The sequence below is a fragment of the Bidens hawaiensis genome, unplaced genomic scaffold (genome assembly GCF_021521415.1).
Source record: "Bidens hawaiensis isolate Kalapana, Puna unplaced genomic scaffold, B.hawaiensis_p1.1 tig00011151_1, whole genome shotgun sequence".
NCBI lineage: Eukaryota > Viridiplantae > Streptophyta > Magnoliopsida > Asterales > Asteraceae > Bidens > Bidens hawaiensis.
The window spans coordinates 300,584-320,702 of record NW_027491863.1 but is presented as its reverse complement, the minus strand read 5'-3'; the positions used below and the strand labels follow the sequence as shown (position 1 = coordinate 320,702).

The 20,119-nt window shown below is 36.4% G+C and overlaps 1 pseudogene; it reads right to left on the bottom strand.

The window, feature by feature from the left end:
- Positions 1 to 958: 958 nt before the first annotated feature.
- LOC143537215 (arogenate dehydratase 1 pseudogene) lies at positions 959 to 2,372 on the bottom strand (annotated as a pseudogene).
- Between the last annotated feature and the right edge of the window lie 17,747 nt (positions 2,373 to 20,119).

Here is a 20,119-nt window from a genome sequence, read left to right as displayed (position 1 = left end):
TTATGAAATGGATATGAAATGGAGAAATAGGTGTATGTTTATATATATATATATATATATTGTTTAAATTAATTTTTTTTTAAATATTTGACCGTTTTACAACAGTCATATGAATATAATAATATTAATTTCTTCTCCACCCGGCGACAAACTAACCCCGCCCCCGCCTCTTTTCGCCCAAATATCGCCCCCGGGGACGGTGTTATAGCCCTTTGTCGCCCCAATTCGTCCCCAACTCTCACCCACTACGTTTGGCCTTAACATAATTCTGATATTAGTCCTATGAATGTGAATCACTTAGCTTATTACAGAAAACTTAAAGAAATGTAGGTTAGTTTCGGCCTTCATATTAAGCTCAATAACACATTTAGATAAACTAGTTGTCTAAGTAATATGACATGTTACAAGTTGACTAGTTTATTTTATTATATTTGAAACCAATTTATAGATGTATGTGCTTACTGGTGGAGACCAGTCGTTGAGCCACATGTCAAGGGTGTACCGAGTTGTTTCCTCTACAACCACCTTAGTAGAGATCGTGAGTGTCGTTTTGCGCAGGTTCCGTCTTTTGTACTATGGCCACCCAAACGGGTCTACATTGATGGTTTTGTGCGTACTAGGTGTACAAATTCATCGCTCGGTTGGCCCCTTTTCGTACACGATTCTAACACATGCAAAATTAATGTCTCGTACCTTTCGAAGTGTGCCCCCTTTCGCATTTTCCTTATTTGTTGTTTGGTTCGGATCCGGGTCTAGCCACGGTTCGAAACCATAGCTCTTCAATATAGAAAATAAAATTGAACAATAAGACATTAACAAAAATTAAAATCCAATCTAGTCATTTTAATATAGTAGATAGCACATGTATACAGTTAAAATTTCATTGGTAGGCAAGGCAACAACATAATCAATAACAAATGGTTAAAAAAACAAAAATGTGAGACATAACAAATACAAATTGGAATTGAAACTTGGGATTATTAAACCAACCATTAAACCATATTTACCCAAACATTAACTCTTCCTTCTTTTCTTCGAAACAAGAAAGATAAATTTAATAAAACCCAAAACTAAACACATATATATTCTTTTATAACATCATAAATAAATCATTAAGATGTAGTAGATGTTGATGGTGCCCAAGGTGTCATATCCATGGGGTAACTCCCCAACACCCTTAGGAAAGACGTGTACTCCTGAACCTCAGCCAACGCGTTTTGAGCCCTAACGTCCGCCATTGACGCTTCAAAGTCAACATAAAACATGTACTCAAAATGCGTAGCCGTTCCCACATTCTCATCGCCAACGAGCCGAATCGGCCGGTTTCGATGCGGTCTGCTTTCGATTTTCGTCAAACTAATATTCCGAAACGCGAAAGCAGACAACACTTTAAACAGAACGGATGTTCCGTGTTCGTGAGCAAACACAATGCTCGTCTTAAACGGAACGTCCGTTCTCGGAATAATCGGCTCACGCGCTAACATCACGAAGCGCGTGACGTTACTCAAATCATCCTGGATACCGTCCGCCAGGATGCTGAGTCCGTACAACTCAGCAGCACGCGCGGACGCTATCGCGGCCGTGTCACGTAACTTATTCGCCGCTACAAATTCGGCCGCGCCCGCCGTATCGTCGACGGCCTCGCGCGTGACGTTTAAGCCGAGTTTCGTAAGCGTTAGCTCGCACTGAGCTAACGCTTGTGGATGGCTGATAACGCGTGTTAAATATTCTTTCCGTACACCTGGTAGCGATAATAAGCAATGATGAACTGGAAGTTGTACCTCTCCAACTATATGGAGACGGTGACGTAATAATAAATCATAGTTACGATGAATACTTCCACCTAACGAGTTTTCGACTGGTAAAACCGCGCGATCCGCGATCCAAAGCTCGACCGCTTGAAATGCGACTTCGAATTGGTCACAAGGAATAGCGTCACACCTCGGGTACGCTTTACCTGCCGCGGCTTCACTGTACGCGCCAGGTATGCCTTGGTACGCGACGCGGAGTGTCGAACCGTGCGCGGGAGTAGGTGAGAGATCAGCAATGGTTAATGGCTTCGGTAGCTTCTTAACAGGTACCAGATCTAGATTATTATTATTATTATTATCACCGTTTACAACGGTGATTTTATTAGTGTTTTGTGTCTTCGATGATGATTGATCTGTACCTTGTGACTCCACGTTGCTAGATAATATGACACACGAGCTTTGCCAATCGGGTCGGCTCTTTCCTGCCGTTGGCGCGGCAGTGGCGTCGTAACGGCATTGGATGTTGAGCTGATTCGGTTGGGAAAGACGGTTAAAATTAACCGAAGATGTAGCAGCTAATGATTTCAGATTAATAATATTTGATGGAGTAAGACAATGCATTTTGTGTGTTGTTAATAATGATAATAATAATATTATTATTATTATTATTATTATTATTAATGGAAGCTTGTTGTTCTGGTGGAACTTGCAAGCTGAGGATGAATGTGGGGAAGGGGTGGGTTTTATATGGAGATGCTTTAGGAGTGGTTGGGTCAAATGTTACACCTACCTCCCTCTTTCCTTCTTGCAGGTATTGGTTTGACTTTTTATTACTTTTCAATTTTCAAATATTGCTGAGGATTATATTTGGCTATTTGAAATGCAAACCAAATATGAAAGATTATATGTTAAAAAAAAAGGAATTGTAAGACCATTCCAAGTTACAAAAGGCATTAAGAAATTCATTTTTTTACAGCAACATATCATATTAGGTTATTAACATGGTGTACCATTGCAACAAAGTAGGGTGTGCGCTATTTGGTTTGATTACCTGGCTCAACTATATTACCTGATCTTCTCTCTGTAAATGGTTTGGTTTATTCGGTTAATTTTTTGGTTTTCAGTTCGGTTAATTTCAATTTATAATCAAATCAATTTTGTACTAAATTTTATTTATAAATACAATAAATAAAGATATAAAAACATGAAATTGCCAAAATGATGGTATAAAAATAAAATACGTGAAAATAAAATAAAATAACTATGATAAATGAGATGAGTGACTAAAATGAGTTTAACTCATAACTCATGAATAACTATGATAAATGAGATGAGTGACTAAAATACTAGAATTGAGATTATGCTAGAATTTAATGTAGACTTAACACATAATTAAACCTCATTATTTTACTTTATTAGAAAAATAAGACAGATACGTAATTGGTTCAAAACCATTAATTTAAGTTATGAACATGATCAATAAATTAGTTTTGTTGTAAAAAGATATAAAGATTTCCCCCCGAAAAAGTATACCCCCCACAGGCCGGAGGACGCCACCAACCAACAAAACACAATTACATTAAATTAAAAAATACATCAGTATAGCCAATCTAGCTGGCTCTTTCTCGATCTATAATTATACCAAATAAAACCTAACGATTTAATCTTCTCAATTATGGCTTCAATCTTAATATGCTTCTTTTTAAAAACTCTTGCATTCCTTGCCATCCACAAGCTCCAACATACCATAATCACAATCTCATGGAACACCCCTTTCTCGTTGGCCCTTAACCCCGTCAACTTGAGGAGCTCCAATATATCTCTAACCGAGAGACTAAAAATAAACAAGACCCTACATCACCGGCTAACATGATCTTACACAACCGCAGCTGCAAAACACCCCGTGGTTAAATGGTCAATAGTACACAGGCGGACGTCACTTTTTTTTATCAGTAAAAACTGACTTTCATTAACCAATTTCAATAATAACAGTATATTTTATTACTCTTTGTTACGGTACAAATAGCAATGCAAATTAGTTTTGTTGTAAAAAGAGATAATAAGTGACTCAAGTAGCTAGCCACGTGAAACATACTAATAATACGGTGGCTCATACTGTTAAGGAATCTTTCTTGATGGCTCATACCGACTAGCCAGAGAGGTATCCACCGTCCACACTTGACTATTCGCCAACACAACAAAAACCCTATCTTTTCTAATTGTATCACGCATATCAAAGTATCTTATTTCTTAAAATATATCTTTTAAATTCATTTCATATATAGTTTAATTTATTAAAATTATACTCTTTATATTTTATACGTTACACAATCATTTTCTAACGCTAATTATAGAGAGGAAAGATACTCGGTCACAAAATTTATTTTGTACATGGCGTGTTATGAGGTAACCAACCCATTGTGTGGTGGGCCTAAGGCCAGGTACCGGCCTAGTTCGCACAATTGGGTGTGATAGAATTTATTGAAGAAAGTCAGGAATGATATAAGGTCTAATTACCACTTGACCCAAAAGATCGGAAACTACCACTGATTCAAAAGGGAAATAGTGGGAACCTGAGCATTTAATGCTCTGGTAGTCTGGTGAATCGCGTTGAAGAAGGTTTCAGGACGATTATGAAGGCCTCTCTCAAACGGTCAAGGACATTAAATGCTAAGATTCAGTTTTTTTTCTTTCTTGTTGAGCTTTAGACCAGATCTTCCTAGAAAGTACCTTGGGAATAAAGTTTCCCATTGAAAAGAGTTACGTCGAAGATCAATTGAAGCCCGTACGAGTCATGATGATGATCTCACACATGGTTCCTCCTTTGTTGATACACTTATAAGGGAAGGAACCGAAAAGTAGCACACATTAATACATTAGCGTTCACTCACGCCTTTACTCCTTAATCATTAGTCAGATATATACAAAAACGTTTACATTGATATTCATGACAACTAAAAAAATTTCAAGACCTGTTTGGATATAGGCTTCTACAATGGAGGTCCAATTTTCTTCTTTATATGATAGTTTTGGGTGTCGGTTTATATGGTTCTTATGAACTAACTTTAAATTTTGATACATTAGCTAATTAGTCGCATCATGTAGCTTTGAATAAAATATTGGACATAACACAGTCGATTTCTTAATGATTTTGGTGCTTCTCGTCACATCATGCTAACCCGTATCCCCTCCTATCTCTTTCTTTCATATAAGTTGCATGTGCCTTTTGTCTCACTAGTCACTATTGAGGTAGATGTTCTTATATTAATTATATTAATAGCTTTGAATTGTTTATTTATAATCTAAACAAGTAGGGAAGTTAAATGGCATATTTGGTATTTATGAAGTTAAGACGAAAGTTTTGAATACTTGAATCTGAACATTATTGTAGGCATCAAATGAACCACGTTCTATATAATTATATATAAATAAATCATATATTATTTTAAATTTAATAACATCACGTTGTACATCTTCTGCCAGTCTGCATCCATTTTTCTTTCATGCATTAAATAAATAAAAGACAAAAATGGTGATATGTTAAGTATATCATGTCCCAATACACTGAACTCATCTCTTCATTTTTAACTTATGATTTTATCGGATTAAATCGGTAATTTTATCGTTCCAAACATCAGTGTTCCAAACATCAGTGTTAAAAAATGTATCGAGCTATAAATAGTTCGAATACAATATGTGAAACTATTATAAACTTTGAACAAGTTTAGATTTAAAATAAAATTTAAAATCCAACTTAACCATTTGGTCCGGTTCATTGATTGAACCAGTTGATTTAACTGGCAGTGGTTTAGATTTGGCCAGCAGAGTGGATATGTAGTCAGTTACCGATCTAATCGACTTTCAACTCTTTTTGAAAACACGTTCTATAAGTGTGCTTGCTTATTATACAAAGCAAACACGGTTACTTTAAATAATTATCATAAGTGAATAGTTAAAAGAACGTTATTGTCTTTCCAAATCTCATTTAAATAAGATTTAGAAAGATGTCATGAAAAATCGTGTTTCGCAGTTTTATAAGAAAAGAAATTAGTATAAAAAAAGACAAGTGGAACAGAAGTTGACGTTTGTTTCCTTCATTCCAAATCGTTTCAAATTAAAGAGATTTGAAAGTAACGGGTTTTCAACACTTAAAATATTTTTTTTCCATTTATTTTGAACTCGAAATCAGGGTAGTTAGTGAAAATTATCTTTTGAACCCCCTTTCATTTCTCTCCTTAACTATTTTTTTCATTTTATTTTCTTTCGTTACATAATGTTAACTAACGTATTCCAATGTGAACATCTATTTAAATACTTAGAATATTGTAAATGCTTATAAATGCGTACACGTTCGGTTTGGATCAATGATATACATGTGATTAGAATATAAAACATGTTTATTATGATAGTTTTATATACAATAAAATATAAGATATGGCATACTCATATTATTCTATTATATTATAAAATCCGTTCTTAAAATTATAAGTTTCTAGAGTTCAATACAAACTTGCGGATAGAATCAATTGAAGATCTAAGCTAAAGTTTGTCCTAATATTTTTTTTTCCTAAATCTATTTGAGTTAATGAAGTAAATTGCATAATTTGAATTCACATGATTCAATTGATTTTTCTTATTGATGCTAGCATGTTAAATTCTTAAAAACCAAAGAAATTGAATATTGATATATCAAAGGGACCACCTTTGTAACTAACTTTAAAAGTTCTGAAGACTGTTTTTATCCGGTGTTTTAAAAACCGGTATTATTTTTTTCATGAACTACGTATTTATATATTATTTTTTAGTTGAATGTAACTTTTATGGAACTATAATCAACCATATTGAACTGCGCGACTGCCCGGTAGGCCGATACAAGTGTACAACCAGCCTATGTTAAAAACTGTTTTTTCAAACATTATAAGATCATAGACACAAGTATACAATTAATATTAGGGTTGCTGATGAACCGAAAAAACATGAACAAGTCCTTTTTCATGTTCGATAAGGAAATAATGTGTTCACGAACACTTACCGAACAAAATTTTATGTTCGTGTTCGTTCATTAAGGAAATGAATGAGTTCACGAACGGTTCACAAACACAAATAAAATCAACAGAGCCTAGAGATTGAGACTGACATATTCATCAATGTGAATAATTAAAGCTGTAAACGAATCGAACAAACACAAACAATGGTATATTCGTGTTCGTTCATCTAACTTTAAATTGAACACGAACACTTAATTGAACAAGTATTTATGTTCCTTTTCGTTTATTAAAAAAAAAACATTTGTGTTCGTTTATATTCATTTGTTTATACTCTAAGGGAACATAACTGAACAAAGATAAACGAACATAAAAAAATATAGATGAACAAATGTAGGTGAACACAGCAAACATAAATGAAAACACTTAAATAAACACAAATTATCTATACAATATTATAATATATATAGGAAGAATAGAATGGTAATTTTACCAATAAAAACTCTTAAAATTAAGAGGTACAATCAAGTTGAGCATAGTGTCCAAGCCTCTAATGCATGTGAAACTTTTAAAATTTAAGCGACATACACCACGGTGAGCGCGGGCTTCTTATTAAACCAAACCGAAGTTTTATATAATTTACTATAAAACGATTACAATAAAACACCATCTTCTTATTCAAAATGTAAAATTCAAAACACCAGCTCTCTCTCTCAAACACATCGCATCCAACCTAAAACCTTATTTGCACCAGAATTTGGGTGAATGGGAGTAGGAATCGATCAATTGGCACCTGTATTGCCCTCGGTTCGGTTTAGATTTGAGTAAGGGTTAAGAATTGCTGGCCTAGGGTTCAGACCAGGAGGTATGTTTATGGTTTGATTGCGTTCGCTAACGATGATGACTGATTCAAACTCGTGCTTTGAGGGGTAATTGATGTTTAAAGGGACCGAATCAGATCGAAGAGTACGTGTCCTTTTCACCTCTAATTTTCAATTGTCTTGTGATTCTTGGATGTTTTTATGAAGGTTTTAGCTCATTAGACTGGGTCTTTATGAATGAAATGATATTTAGGGTTTTTCAATCATATTTTCTTCATAAAGGAAAACCAAACGTTTTTAGGGTTTGTTTGTGTCTTTTGATGTTCGTATAACATTATCTGAATTTGTGATGTATTGTTTGTAGTGAATTCAAACTGGTTTAGGGTATTGAAATTTATATCGGTTTGAAATGAGGTTTATGTTGGTTTGAAGTAGTTTATAGTTATATTGATTGATGAACTGTTTGATTTGGTTGCAGATGGTGGATGCTAACAAACCAAATAAGAATGTTTACAGGTTTCTAATTGCGGTAGTATGTTGGTGTTGACATCAAAGTGGGTGAACATTTTCAGATGGGTGTGTCAAGCAAGACTTCTCTAAAGTTTTTCAAGATGAATCCTATTGGAAAGGTATTATTTATTTGTTTGATTCGAATCATACTTTTTTATAAAAAAACGCAAGGTCTTATTAAATAATGTGATGTTATTTATTCGCTATATTTTCTGATTTTGTTTTCCTTTTGGGCGGTTATGAAGGGATGCCCGTCATGACTGCTTATGTGGGTTTCTATGATATTTGTGGTCCAACGAAAGGAGAGTATGTGTTTGTTGTAGCAATTGTGGTTTTCGTTGATCAGCTTGTTGGGCAGTTTGCTAAGTTGTCATGATGTTATGTTGTTGGGAGTGCGGGTACAAATGAAAAGGTTGGTGCTTTGAAAAATTTACCTTAGTTTTGATTTATATGACTGCTAATTCCTCGCTGCTTATTATCATATTATTTTACATATGTGGATTTGTTTTTGTATGTGCATTTAATCACTCAAGGTTTATTTATCGAATAAATATGTGTGTGTGTGTGTATTTAGGCTTCAAATGGTTACAGTATTCTTTTATTTGCAGTGCCTGCTTTCTCATAAATTAAACACAAACGTGTTGCGAGTGTGATTTTTAATTAATAACCTGCTCTTATCCTATAAGCTCTCAATAACCATTATCAAATGTATTAAATGCTTTATCCTATGTTTTCAAGACCTCACACAGTAACACAGATATATGAACTGTAATATTTTTTCTTTGATCTTTATTTTTAAGAGTATTTAAATTAAAATGATCATTTTGCCCCCCTGCAATCTTACATATTTTTGAGTAGATGTTGTTCCTCATTTTTTCTCATTGGTATTTTGGAGGTTATTTAATTGTTTATACACATTCATAATTGATTAATTAATTTTAATATTTTTTTTCCAATTTTCCTCATTGGTATTTGGAGGTTGTTCAACTTTTTATATATTATACACACTCATAATTGAGTAATTAGTATTAATTGTACTTGCATTGGCTTTCATTTCTTGGTGTGATTTATTAAAAAATGATCGAGAGGGCCATTGACAACATTCTTGTATGCATTTTCGCTGCATTTAGAATGTAATATTAATACAGACTTTTCTGCCTTTCGGTATTCTTTTTCGCTGCATATTTAGTATGCATTTTTCTGCATTTTGGTATTCATTTTGCTAACTAAAATTTAAGTATGTCTTATAATTGTGGAGGTTGAAAATATTCATTATAGTATAAACGGCTCGTGATGAGATTGCAAAAAGTTTAAATGAGCATGAGTCTGAAAATAAGCTCGCTTAATTAACAAAGCCGAGTACAAGATTTACTTGTTGAGATCGAGTAGGCTTAAATGAGTTTGTGTACAAATCATATATCTTTATTTTATGTTTTTAATGTCTTACCTTTGTTGATTTAATCGAGTCTTTTATTTTAGTTTATTTCTTTTTTTTATGTCCGTTTGTTTATATTTGTTCGTTTTGTGTTTGTTCATTTGGTAGTTATATTTATTTAAACGTAAACATAAAAGGGGCACTATTGTGTATTTGTAATTTTATGCACATGATATGGATTTTTCCAATTTTTGTAGTTCTTTTTACCTTTTTTTAGTTAAATACTAGTTGGCTTACCCGCTGCGTTGCGGCGGGATTTAGTTGTCCGGTGTTGTTGTAAATGCAAGTTTGGTCAAATAACGTTACAATGAATCATCCACTTGCCATAAAGTTTTTGTCACACCTTGTTAGTCACCAAAAAGTCACAAACAAAGTTGTACAAAGCACAACAATGCAGCAAATAAAGTTGTTAAAGTTGCTACAAACGACACACAACCAGTAGCAATGCATCAACACACGACAACCTAATGCATATTCTTGATGGTGATAAAGTTGTTAAAGTTGACTACAACAATAGCCATATGTTATTTGATTATGGTTGAAAACCACGGCTGCATGCAAAGAATGTTCTAGATAATACCCGTACCCCAATTTTATCACAAAATACGGTCTTTTGAAGATATATCTTGGTCCTTCTAAAAGTTTGTTTTTATGCCATTCAACACTCCTGTCATCATGTGTTCTGTACTAGTCTGTATTTTTTCAACTTCTATTAGATGGTCCCAAAATGCTCGTCTCCGCTCTACATCATTTGTTTCTTTTCACAAGTACATGCAGTATACAACGTTAAGTAAAAGTGTTTTAAAATTTACGCGTCTTAAGAATATAACCAACTATTTTCATTCTGGCCCGTGTGGTTAGACAGGCCACACGAATGCATGAACATAAGTTCATTAGACGATAACATTACTACACATACAATTACCATTATTGTTTGGATGTCACACACGCAATTTAATGTGCAAGTTATGGTTATTTTGGTAATTTGGTCATTTGTTAGAACTTAGAACTAACAAAAAAGACAGTGGATCAATGTTACTTTGTTGTAACAGAATATGTATATGGATATGCACATGTGTGGATAAAATACCATATTTCTGATGCCTTTTGATTTTTGTTGTGTGTATGATAAAAATTTTCAAGTAGAAAACCAACATTGCATTCCACAAAATTGAAGAGAGAAATGATATTAATATTTACCTGATGGTTGCTCTAACGTAAACAAACTTGAAATCAGTAACCAATATGAAAATATAAGAATAATTTCCAACATCGCAACAAATTCATAAAACAAAACGTGCAATCCACAACTAATTTTTCCCGCACCTCTGTACCGCGAGCAGGCCCACTTTTGGCTATTCTGGCTAATACAACTAAACCTTGTCAAATATCTTCAAAAACAGAGAAAGAGCAATACATTAGATATTCAGATATTGCAAACCTCTTCATCGTAGCATTTATCACCCAAACTCACAAAATCCGCCGCCGCCATAGACGAAAAGAAAAGGCGGCCAACAACAGCAGGATTGATCTCTGAAACAAAAGAGAGACGGTCGGTGAGGAGAGGGACATACACGTGTATGACAATAAAGACTCAACAACAAAAGCAGGAAGAACAACCTTTTAAAGCGCAATTCTCCCAGTTATATAAATTTATTTTACTGAGACCAAGTACTGATCTGAAATGTTTTGGCAACTTATCTTGCAGAGTTGACTTTGATTGGCAACGTGGTGATTGAAGATTTGGATGGGGAAAACCAACTTTCTAGCTTAAGCGATTGAAGTCTTTTTGCTAAGGAATTTGATGGCATATGGGAAAGGTTAGAATTCAACTAATATTTTTTATTTTATTTTGCAACTTAATATATGAATATGGTTTGAAGCAACCAAACTGAAATCAAAACCGATTAAACTTAAACTGAACTGAATTAAAACAAAACCCAAAAGTCCGAAAGAAAAAACTGAACAAACTCAAACTGAGTCGAAACTAAAGAAACTGAATAAACTTAAATGGAAGGAAAGGAAATTAAAAAAAGTCCGTGTAAACTAAAGCGAAACTAAAATATTGAAACCACAAACCAAAACGAAACAAAGCCAACTACCAAAATATTGGACCGAAACAAAACCAGTGAAAAAGTTGAAACTGAAAAAACTTAATCTGAACTGAAACTAAAAAACGTAAATCTGAAACCGAAAAAACTACCCCTGAACTGAAATTAAACACCGTAAAAACAGAAACCGGAATGAAACAAAAAAACAAAATAAAACTGAAACCAAAAACCAAAAACCAAAACCGAACGAAAACAAAAAAAAATGAAAAAACTAAAACAAAATAAAAAACCGAGAAAACCAAAACCAAATGGAAAAAAACCAAACTAAGCGTTTTAAAAAAAAAATCATAAATGGATATTTTGATTATTATTTTGGTTTGAGTCCAAATCCAATCTAAATTACTAATGTCCAAATCTTCAATTAATACAATACATTTTTCCACTAAAAATACCTCACTTGCTTACTGTATGATGGTGATCCCATGATTCTTATGGGCATATTTATTGTTGAGTTGATTCTGATTATTTGCATTTGGTACTAATTTATTGTTTATTATTAGAGCGAGTTATCTCTTCGAGTTTACATTTTGTAATGACAACACTGCTTTCATTCTGGCCTGTTAGGCCGTTACCAGCATGACCAGACCTGTCCATGTTAAAGAAATCGACTCATTTGTTTAGCATTTGATCATCGATCATAACATAGTTGCAGGTATAGTGTCTTGAATATTGTAGCACTTTTGGTAGTAAATGTTTAAAGCTTAATTTGTTTGTTTAGTTTCTGCTATGTATCAACAAAAATTTTAAATGCGCTGCATTTTCTTTTATGTATGCAGCCGGCATAAAAGGAGGGAATCGTTGCTACAGATGTATTTTTCTAAACCATTACAAGATTCTGCATGGCCGTTGTAAAAGTTGTGGGCGGGATGTCTTCTTCAAGAAATAGAAGCCCAAATATACACAAATCGAGATATATTTATTAAATTATTCTTTTTCTGTATTTATCTTGCAATTGTGGTTCCTTTGTTCCTTCAATTTACTTTTGCCAAGCTTCAGTAGGGGTTTTGTTATGTTGTCTATTAGTAAATTCAAATAGTACCAAATTATATAAATTTTTTTTTACTAAAAGTAGTCTCCCAGTAAGATTTAAACCAAAATTGATGATAATCAATGTCAAAATGCATCTCCAATTGTTAAATAGCAGATGTAGCATTTTCCAAATGTTGCGTGCTTTGGGAGTTTGGGTTGTTTGAGAACATCGATCGTCTCTTCAGTCTTGATCCGTTATGCATTGTTACTGTATAACATATCAATAAAGGATTGATAAAACTAATAGAAACCAGTATCATGTTGTGAATTGTCGCAACCGCTGCATCGCTTTATTCAAAGGTGTATGTAGGTGTTTTCAACTCTATAGCTATTGTTCCAATAAAATAATCATGGGGTTGACACGACATATATGCATACATATGTGTGTGCAAAATCTACTTAATTGGATTGTGCTTTTCTTTTCTTTAGTGTGCACTGTAATAAATTGAAATTATCGCAACACCGTTGATGCAAAGCAGACTAATCAGTTGTTCATATTTTATGCATAATTGCTATTAAACTTGTAATTGCACCATTCATTTACGATGTTTAAACAATGTTTATAAAATTTGTGTTTTTTTAATTGATGACGCAATGGGCAAACCCGAGTCAGCGCAACCTACCGCCTCAACTTGAAGGGTCCATTATACTTGATCTGAAACATTGTCGTATTGCGAGCCGTTTTTGAATCCCGCCGTGTCGCGCGGGCATCTACTAGTGTGTGTGTGTGTGTATATATAGGTGAGGGTTATACTAAAAAGAAGTAGTTTCCTAGGAAGACTAGGAATAAATCATAGCCATTGGATCATGTTAATCAATGGTTGAGATTTAAAATTACCAAAAACCGACATAGTTTTTTAGAATTGTTCATTCACCATAGGTTGTAATGTCACTTGTCAAAAATCTATTGGTTCTTACCATTCTTAGGAAACTCTTTCTTTTTATTTGAACCCTTATATATATATATATATATATATATATATATATATATATATATAACCTTTGATTAGATGACTCGTCCAGATAATAATTAATTATTTTTTATTAATACATAAGCAAACATAAATAAACATACATAAATAAACGAACATAAATGAACGACTGGAACATTTGTTCATGTTCGTTCCTTTAATTATTTGTTCGTGTTCGTTCGTTTAATAAAGAAACAAACATACACGAACTTCCCGCTGAACGGTTCACGAACAGTTCACCGAACGTTCGGTTCGTTTACAGGCCTAATTAATATGTCATGATATCTATAATATATAAAAACGAAAACATAAAAATCCTACGTGTCGCGATGTGATCGCTCTCCCTTTTTTGGAGTCACCAGATTTGCTTGATTTTTAAATGGAGGTTTCTCATGCATTTAACCCGAATTCACGGGTATGGGTCTTATCAAACCCAGATATTTCTTAAACGAGTTATAACATCTCATTAACTTAAAAACTAATCTCTTCAAATATAAAAATCCTATAAAGTAGGAATATACTAAAAATTAATATATAATTTATTTAAAAAAAGATATATATATATATATATATAATTTATAAACCAATTTTAGAGTAAAAAAAATAAACGGGTCTTGGGTCTCATCAAGCCCATATAGCTTTTAAACCGGGTTATAACATCTCATTTATTTGTGAAATAATTTATCATTAAACCATAAGTATATTATTAATTTTCATACAATAAAATAAATAAAAATTCAAAAAACTAATAAATATTAAAAAAATAATATAAAATAACCACTTAATATCGGGGATAAAAGATAGTATAACAATATTGGAATCAGAGATGGGCTTCAGGGTCTGATGGGCCAAGTATATTGGAGACCATGGAGCCATAGAGGCAAGCATTACCACAATTAGAGTTCGCTGGACTAGGCCCAACCATTATTCACATAATCACATGATTGAAATTTGAAGTTGAAGATGGTCTTTTAACTGGTGTGCATTTTTTAAGTTGAACTTAAAGCTTGTTTTATTAATAAACAACCAGTGCAAATTAACTCGCGCATTGCGGCAAGACCTTGACGTGAATTCGATCAGCATCGTTTCAGTTTGTTACCAAAACAGAAAACCCATAAATTAAAGTCTTAATATACCCAAAGGATATCAACACGTGTCCAATATTCCAAAAATCTTAACTTAAAACAAAACAAAATAATTGGTCTTGTTTGTTCGTTTCAGCGCGCTACAATTATAAGCTAAAAATAAAAGCTTGTCAGATTTAATAAAGAAAATAAACAAATAACAAATTATTTAGATCATACATGTCATTTTAAAAAACTAGATAGCAAACATACAACATGGGTAAACTTGACGGAGTCTCCATGTAATAAGAATATTTTTCATAATATAGAAACATAGATATTACATCAACATAACAGGTAAGCGGGCAACAAGCTGCGCCGCTATCTCTTTCTGAATTGCAAACCCTAACCTGCTAAAGACATACCCCTGCCCCTTTGGAGTCGACACATTGCTATGCACAACCAGTTGGACCCTGGTTAGGAAATGGATAGCTTTCGGAGCCAAGGAGCCAAAGGTATCAAAAGCCAGAGGGACAAAAACATGTTGGTTCTCTTCGCAGGCTTTAGCATGTTTCTCCACCTTCTTCGTTTAAGCCATTTTCATTGCTTGCCCAGCTACAAACCCATTATTCCTCAAACCAGCTAAGGGAGATACCCATGTGAGGTCAACACAAGCGTGTTTTCCCCCGGCCCAACCACAGACGAGCAAATCTGCCGGTCGTAGAGTGGATCTCCCTTCCGTGGGGACTGTAAGGAAGTTTACGGGGGCTTCCTTTTTAGCTGATATCCCAGCTCGCCTTAAGATTTCCCAAAGAACGTCCCGCACCCAATCATGTCGGGATTTGAACCCAAGCATCTCCTTGCAATGAACCGCATGCTCTCCGAATTTATCCAGGCAAGCCTTATGGCAGATCGGACATGTTTCGTCTTCTGGGTACATTGGGACCATCAAACGGTACTTAAGAATGGCCCTGTACTCCAAAAACTTCTCCCAGACTTTGAGTGATTTTGCCAAAAAGGGCATTCGCCAAAGTTTTTTGAGGCTTTGGTGGGGCGGTGTCCTTATTAGAGAAACCGCCAATGTCAAAGTCTGGGAGAGTGCCATTTAGGCGTTCCAGGGCCTGCACGTAGTCTGAGTCCAGGTTGACAACTCCGCTAATCCTTAAGATGTAATTCTGTAGCTTCCAAGACTGAGCCCTCGACGCTACAAAAGCGTAAACCTCAACATCATGAACCGAAAGAAGGCCTAACCCCCCCAAGCGCATCAGTAAGGATGCAAGTCTTCACTGAAGATCACCAAAGAACGAGCCTCCACATACAACTATGTCTTCGATGGCTTCTCGAAGCCCCTTGTCAAAACAGGATACCGCATCATCCATCATATGGGGGTGGCATGTTCGTAACCCAAAAAGCAACTTAGCAACCCCCATGCAAGACCTAAGCAGGAGGAGTTCGATCTAGGGATCCCTAAGGTAAGGCAAGAGTTTCATAAGATCAACCGCACGAGATGCTCTCCGCCTCGCCAACTCCTTAATAAAGTAGAGATCTCGACTAACAGCCCCTCCAAGGAGCTTTACCCCTCTCTCTGGTCTACCAATCCCACTAGGGAAAAGCCCATCTTTGACTTTCACCCCATTATACGCTGGCCAAAAAACCTCGGTTTTCTTAATATTAAGTTGCAGCCCCAATGATGGCCCTTCCGAGCTGATAATGTCCAGGGCTTTAGCGACTTCGTTGGCACCACCAATAATAGTCCCATCATCCAAGTACCAAGCATGAAATGGGAGGTTACAGTCATTTTGTACCTGGAGAACAAGAGGGTGTAATGCTAAGACAAAGAGGAGGGGCCCAAGGGGGTCTCCCTGCTGAACCCCAGTAGTAGCCCCTATACAGTCATCACCAACGTACAACCTAGCCGGCTGGGCATAAAGGAACTGAACCCATAGATAGATAGACGGGCAATGTTGATGAACCTCCCGGAGAAGGGCTGTGCGGTCGACCATATTGAAGGCGTTGGAGAAGTCCACGGTAAGCATAGCTAAAGAACCGCCCGCATGAAAGGAGTTAAGAAACCGGTTCGCGCTGTGAAGCACCGCCTCTGCCCCATTAGGGGTCCCTACCCCAAACTGAAAGTCCCCTAAATACTGAGTCATTTCCTTCCCAACCATCTTCATAGCCACTTTAGAAACCAACCTACGCCAGATAGCTGTAACACCCCGACCAAAGGCGGATTATACATCGGGGCGCCACATATTGTTTCATTACTCGTGACACTATTGGGTGTCAATATTTAATAAATACATTTATTCGCGCACGCGCAAGGTAAACACAAAATAACATAAATCATCATAAATCAATATATTATAAATCATAATATTCGAACAACAATAACTTGTCTTGATACATTTTAATCTAGGTCCAAAATAAAGAAAACTTCCTAGGTTATCTCGAGCTCCAAAACAGCTACTGCAAACCTGAACATGTGTTAAAATAAACGTCAAACACTTGCGTGTTGGTGAGAAATCAAGTTTAATACAATACATAGGTAACAATAAATCTGCGCGCAACATGTGTATGTCTGGTTTTCAACAAGGGTGTAATCTGATCGGGACCAACTCTAAGATTCATAAGACTGCCAGTGCTCACAATTGAGCTCACAAACAAGACAAACTGTGCATGTGTAAACAAAAGAGAAAATCATAAACGATAGTTCTCCCGTGTTCATCTAATGGTACCATGAAAACTGCGGAATAGACCGACAAGACGGTTAATGATCCACACATACAAATAAACAGCCAAGTCTACGTCCTCAACACATGGGATACTGCGCGACTAAAGTTCATAAACAGTTTAAGACTCTAAGTTTGTATGAACACATGAACATCCCAAAACATTAAAAATAAAAAGGGATTAGGTACGAGATTACTCACTTGATAAAGATGCGGTGTAAGATAAAGCAAGAACCAACTTTAAACAAGCACAAGTTAACCTATAAATAAGATTATTGTTTTAATGATTGGTTCTAAGTCTTGATTATAAGTTAGCATAATTAATAAGCAAATTATTATATATATATTACCGGAAAAGCAGGGCAGAACAGGGAGGAAGACGGAGGCAGAGAGGAGGCGGCAGAGAGAGCAAGGAGCAAGAGAACATGAGAGATTAAGTGTTTTGTGTGTGTAGTGTTATGAAAATATTATTATTATTATTTATAGGAAAACCCTAGGAGACATAATCCCTAGAAAAAGGGGAAAGATCTCAAAAAGCAAAAGATTCCAAAAGCAAAAGATATGGAAAGATATGGCAGCTGCAGAGGCAAGATAAAGCTGACAGGGAACAGTAAAAAGCATGGGCGGGTCAGATAAAGGTACAGGTCAAGCATGGCAAAAGCAGATCTCAAAAGATTATGTCAGTCACTTTATCTGTCAACCAATGGGGTTGGTGCGCATGCTGCGCCGAAAGTAACTTTTCAGACATAAAGCAGATTAGGTCAACAGCTCAAAAGATAAGACAACACAAAAGCAAACGGCTAGATTTAAACAGAAGAAAACTCGAAGGGTTCAGCGCGAGAAGGCTCGAGCGCGAAGGCAGACACAGAAGGTCAAGAGAGCGCGAGCGCGAAGGCAGACAGAACTAACCTTAACGCGTCGCGGAAAGAACTACATTTCTAAGCGCGCCGCGGGAAGAATCACATTTCTTAGCGCGCCGCGGGAGGAACTAAAATTCCTAGCGCGCCGCGGGAAGAACTATAATTCTTCGCGCGTCGAGGGATGAACTACGATTCTTAGCGCGCTGCGAGAAGAACTACAAATCCTTAGCGCGTCGCGGGAAGAACTACCGTTCTTAGCGCGCTGCGAGAAGAATTACAATTCTTAGCGCGCTGCGAGAAGAGTTCGTCTCGCGTATCGCTGAAACAGGTGGTCTTCACGCAGGATTCCTTGTAAGGGGTCTGGCGCGTGGAGCTGCGCAGACAACCTTAGGCGGGAAGGAACAAAGGACAAGCAAAGAGTTAGAAGAAAAAGAGGGAAACAAGGCGTAAGGGCGGGACGGCGACAAGAGGGAAAAGAAGGCGGAAAGAGAGAAGGAGAGGGACGGGACGGCGGAAAGAAAGAGAGAGAAAGAGGCGGGAAGGAAAATATATATTATTATTAAAAGTAAAATATAAGTATAAATATTAAATCATAAAAGAAAGAGATCGGGTCAGAGAAACGGGTACCTGGGTCGGGTCGGATCGGGCAGATGTCACAGTCTCCCCTACTTTAAGAAATTTCGTCCCGAAATTTATCTCGAAGTAGGTTGCGCAGAGAACAGGTGCGGGTACTTGATCTTCATCTGATCTTCCCTTTCCCATGTAAACTCGGCTCCGCGCTTGGACTCCCAGCGAACTTTCACGATAGGGATGCGACTGCGCTTGGTTTGCTTAACCTCGCGATCCATAATCTCAACAGGCTTCTCAACGAAATGCATAGATTCATCAACTTGAACTTCATCAAGTGGAATGTGAAGGTTCTCGTCAGCTAAACACTTCTTGAGATTGGATACATGGAACGTTGGATGCACATTACTGAGCGCGGGCGGCAGGTCAAGTCTGTAGGCAACTTTTCCCACACGCGCGAGAATCTTGAATGGTCCAACATATCGAGGAGCAAGCTTACCTTTCTTCCCAAAGCGGACAACACCCTTCCAGGGCGACACTTTGAGGAGAACAAGATCACCAACTTGAAATTCGAGAGGCTTTCGCCTGCGATCTGCGTAACTCTTCTGTCGGCTTCTGGCAGTCAGCAGATGATCACGGATCTTGGCGATTTTATCGGTTGTCTCTTGAACAAGTTCGGGTCCTGTGATTTGAGTTTCACCCACTTCGCTCCAGCAGATCGGGGAGCGGCACTTACGACCGTAAAGTGCTTCAAATGGGGCCATACCGATACTGGAATGATAGCTGTTATTATAAGAGAACTCAATCAAAGGCAGGTGTGAATCCCAATTACCTCCAAAATCAAGAACACAAGATCGGAGCATATCCTCAAGAGTTTGAATAGTTCGCTCAGACTGACCGTCAGTCTGAGGATGATATGCCGTACTCATGTCCAAGCGAGTTCCTAGCGCAGATTGGAGAGATTTCCAAAAGCGAGATATAAAACGGCCATCGCGATCGGATATGATGCTCAAAGGAGTACCATGGCGGCAGACAATTTCCTTGACATAAAGCTGCGCAAGTTGCTCAACACGGTAGTTTTCACGAATGGGCAGAAAGTGAGCAGACTTAGTCAAACGATCCACTATTACCCAAATACTATCATGTTTGCTTGCTGTCAAAGGTAACTTGGTAATAAAGTCCATCGCTACACATTCCCATTTCCACGTAGGAATTTCTGGTTGTTCGAGCAAACCAGATGGGCGTTGGTGTTCAGCTTTTACTTTAGAACAAGTCAGGCATCTAGC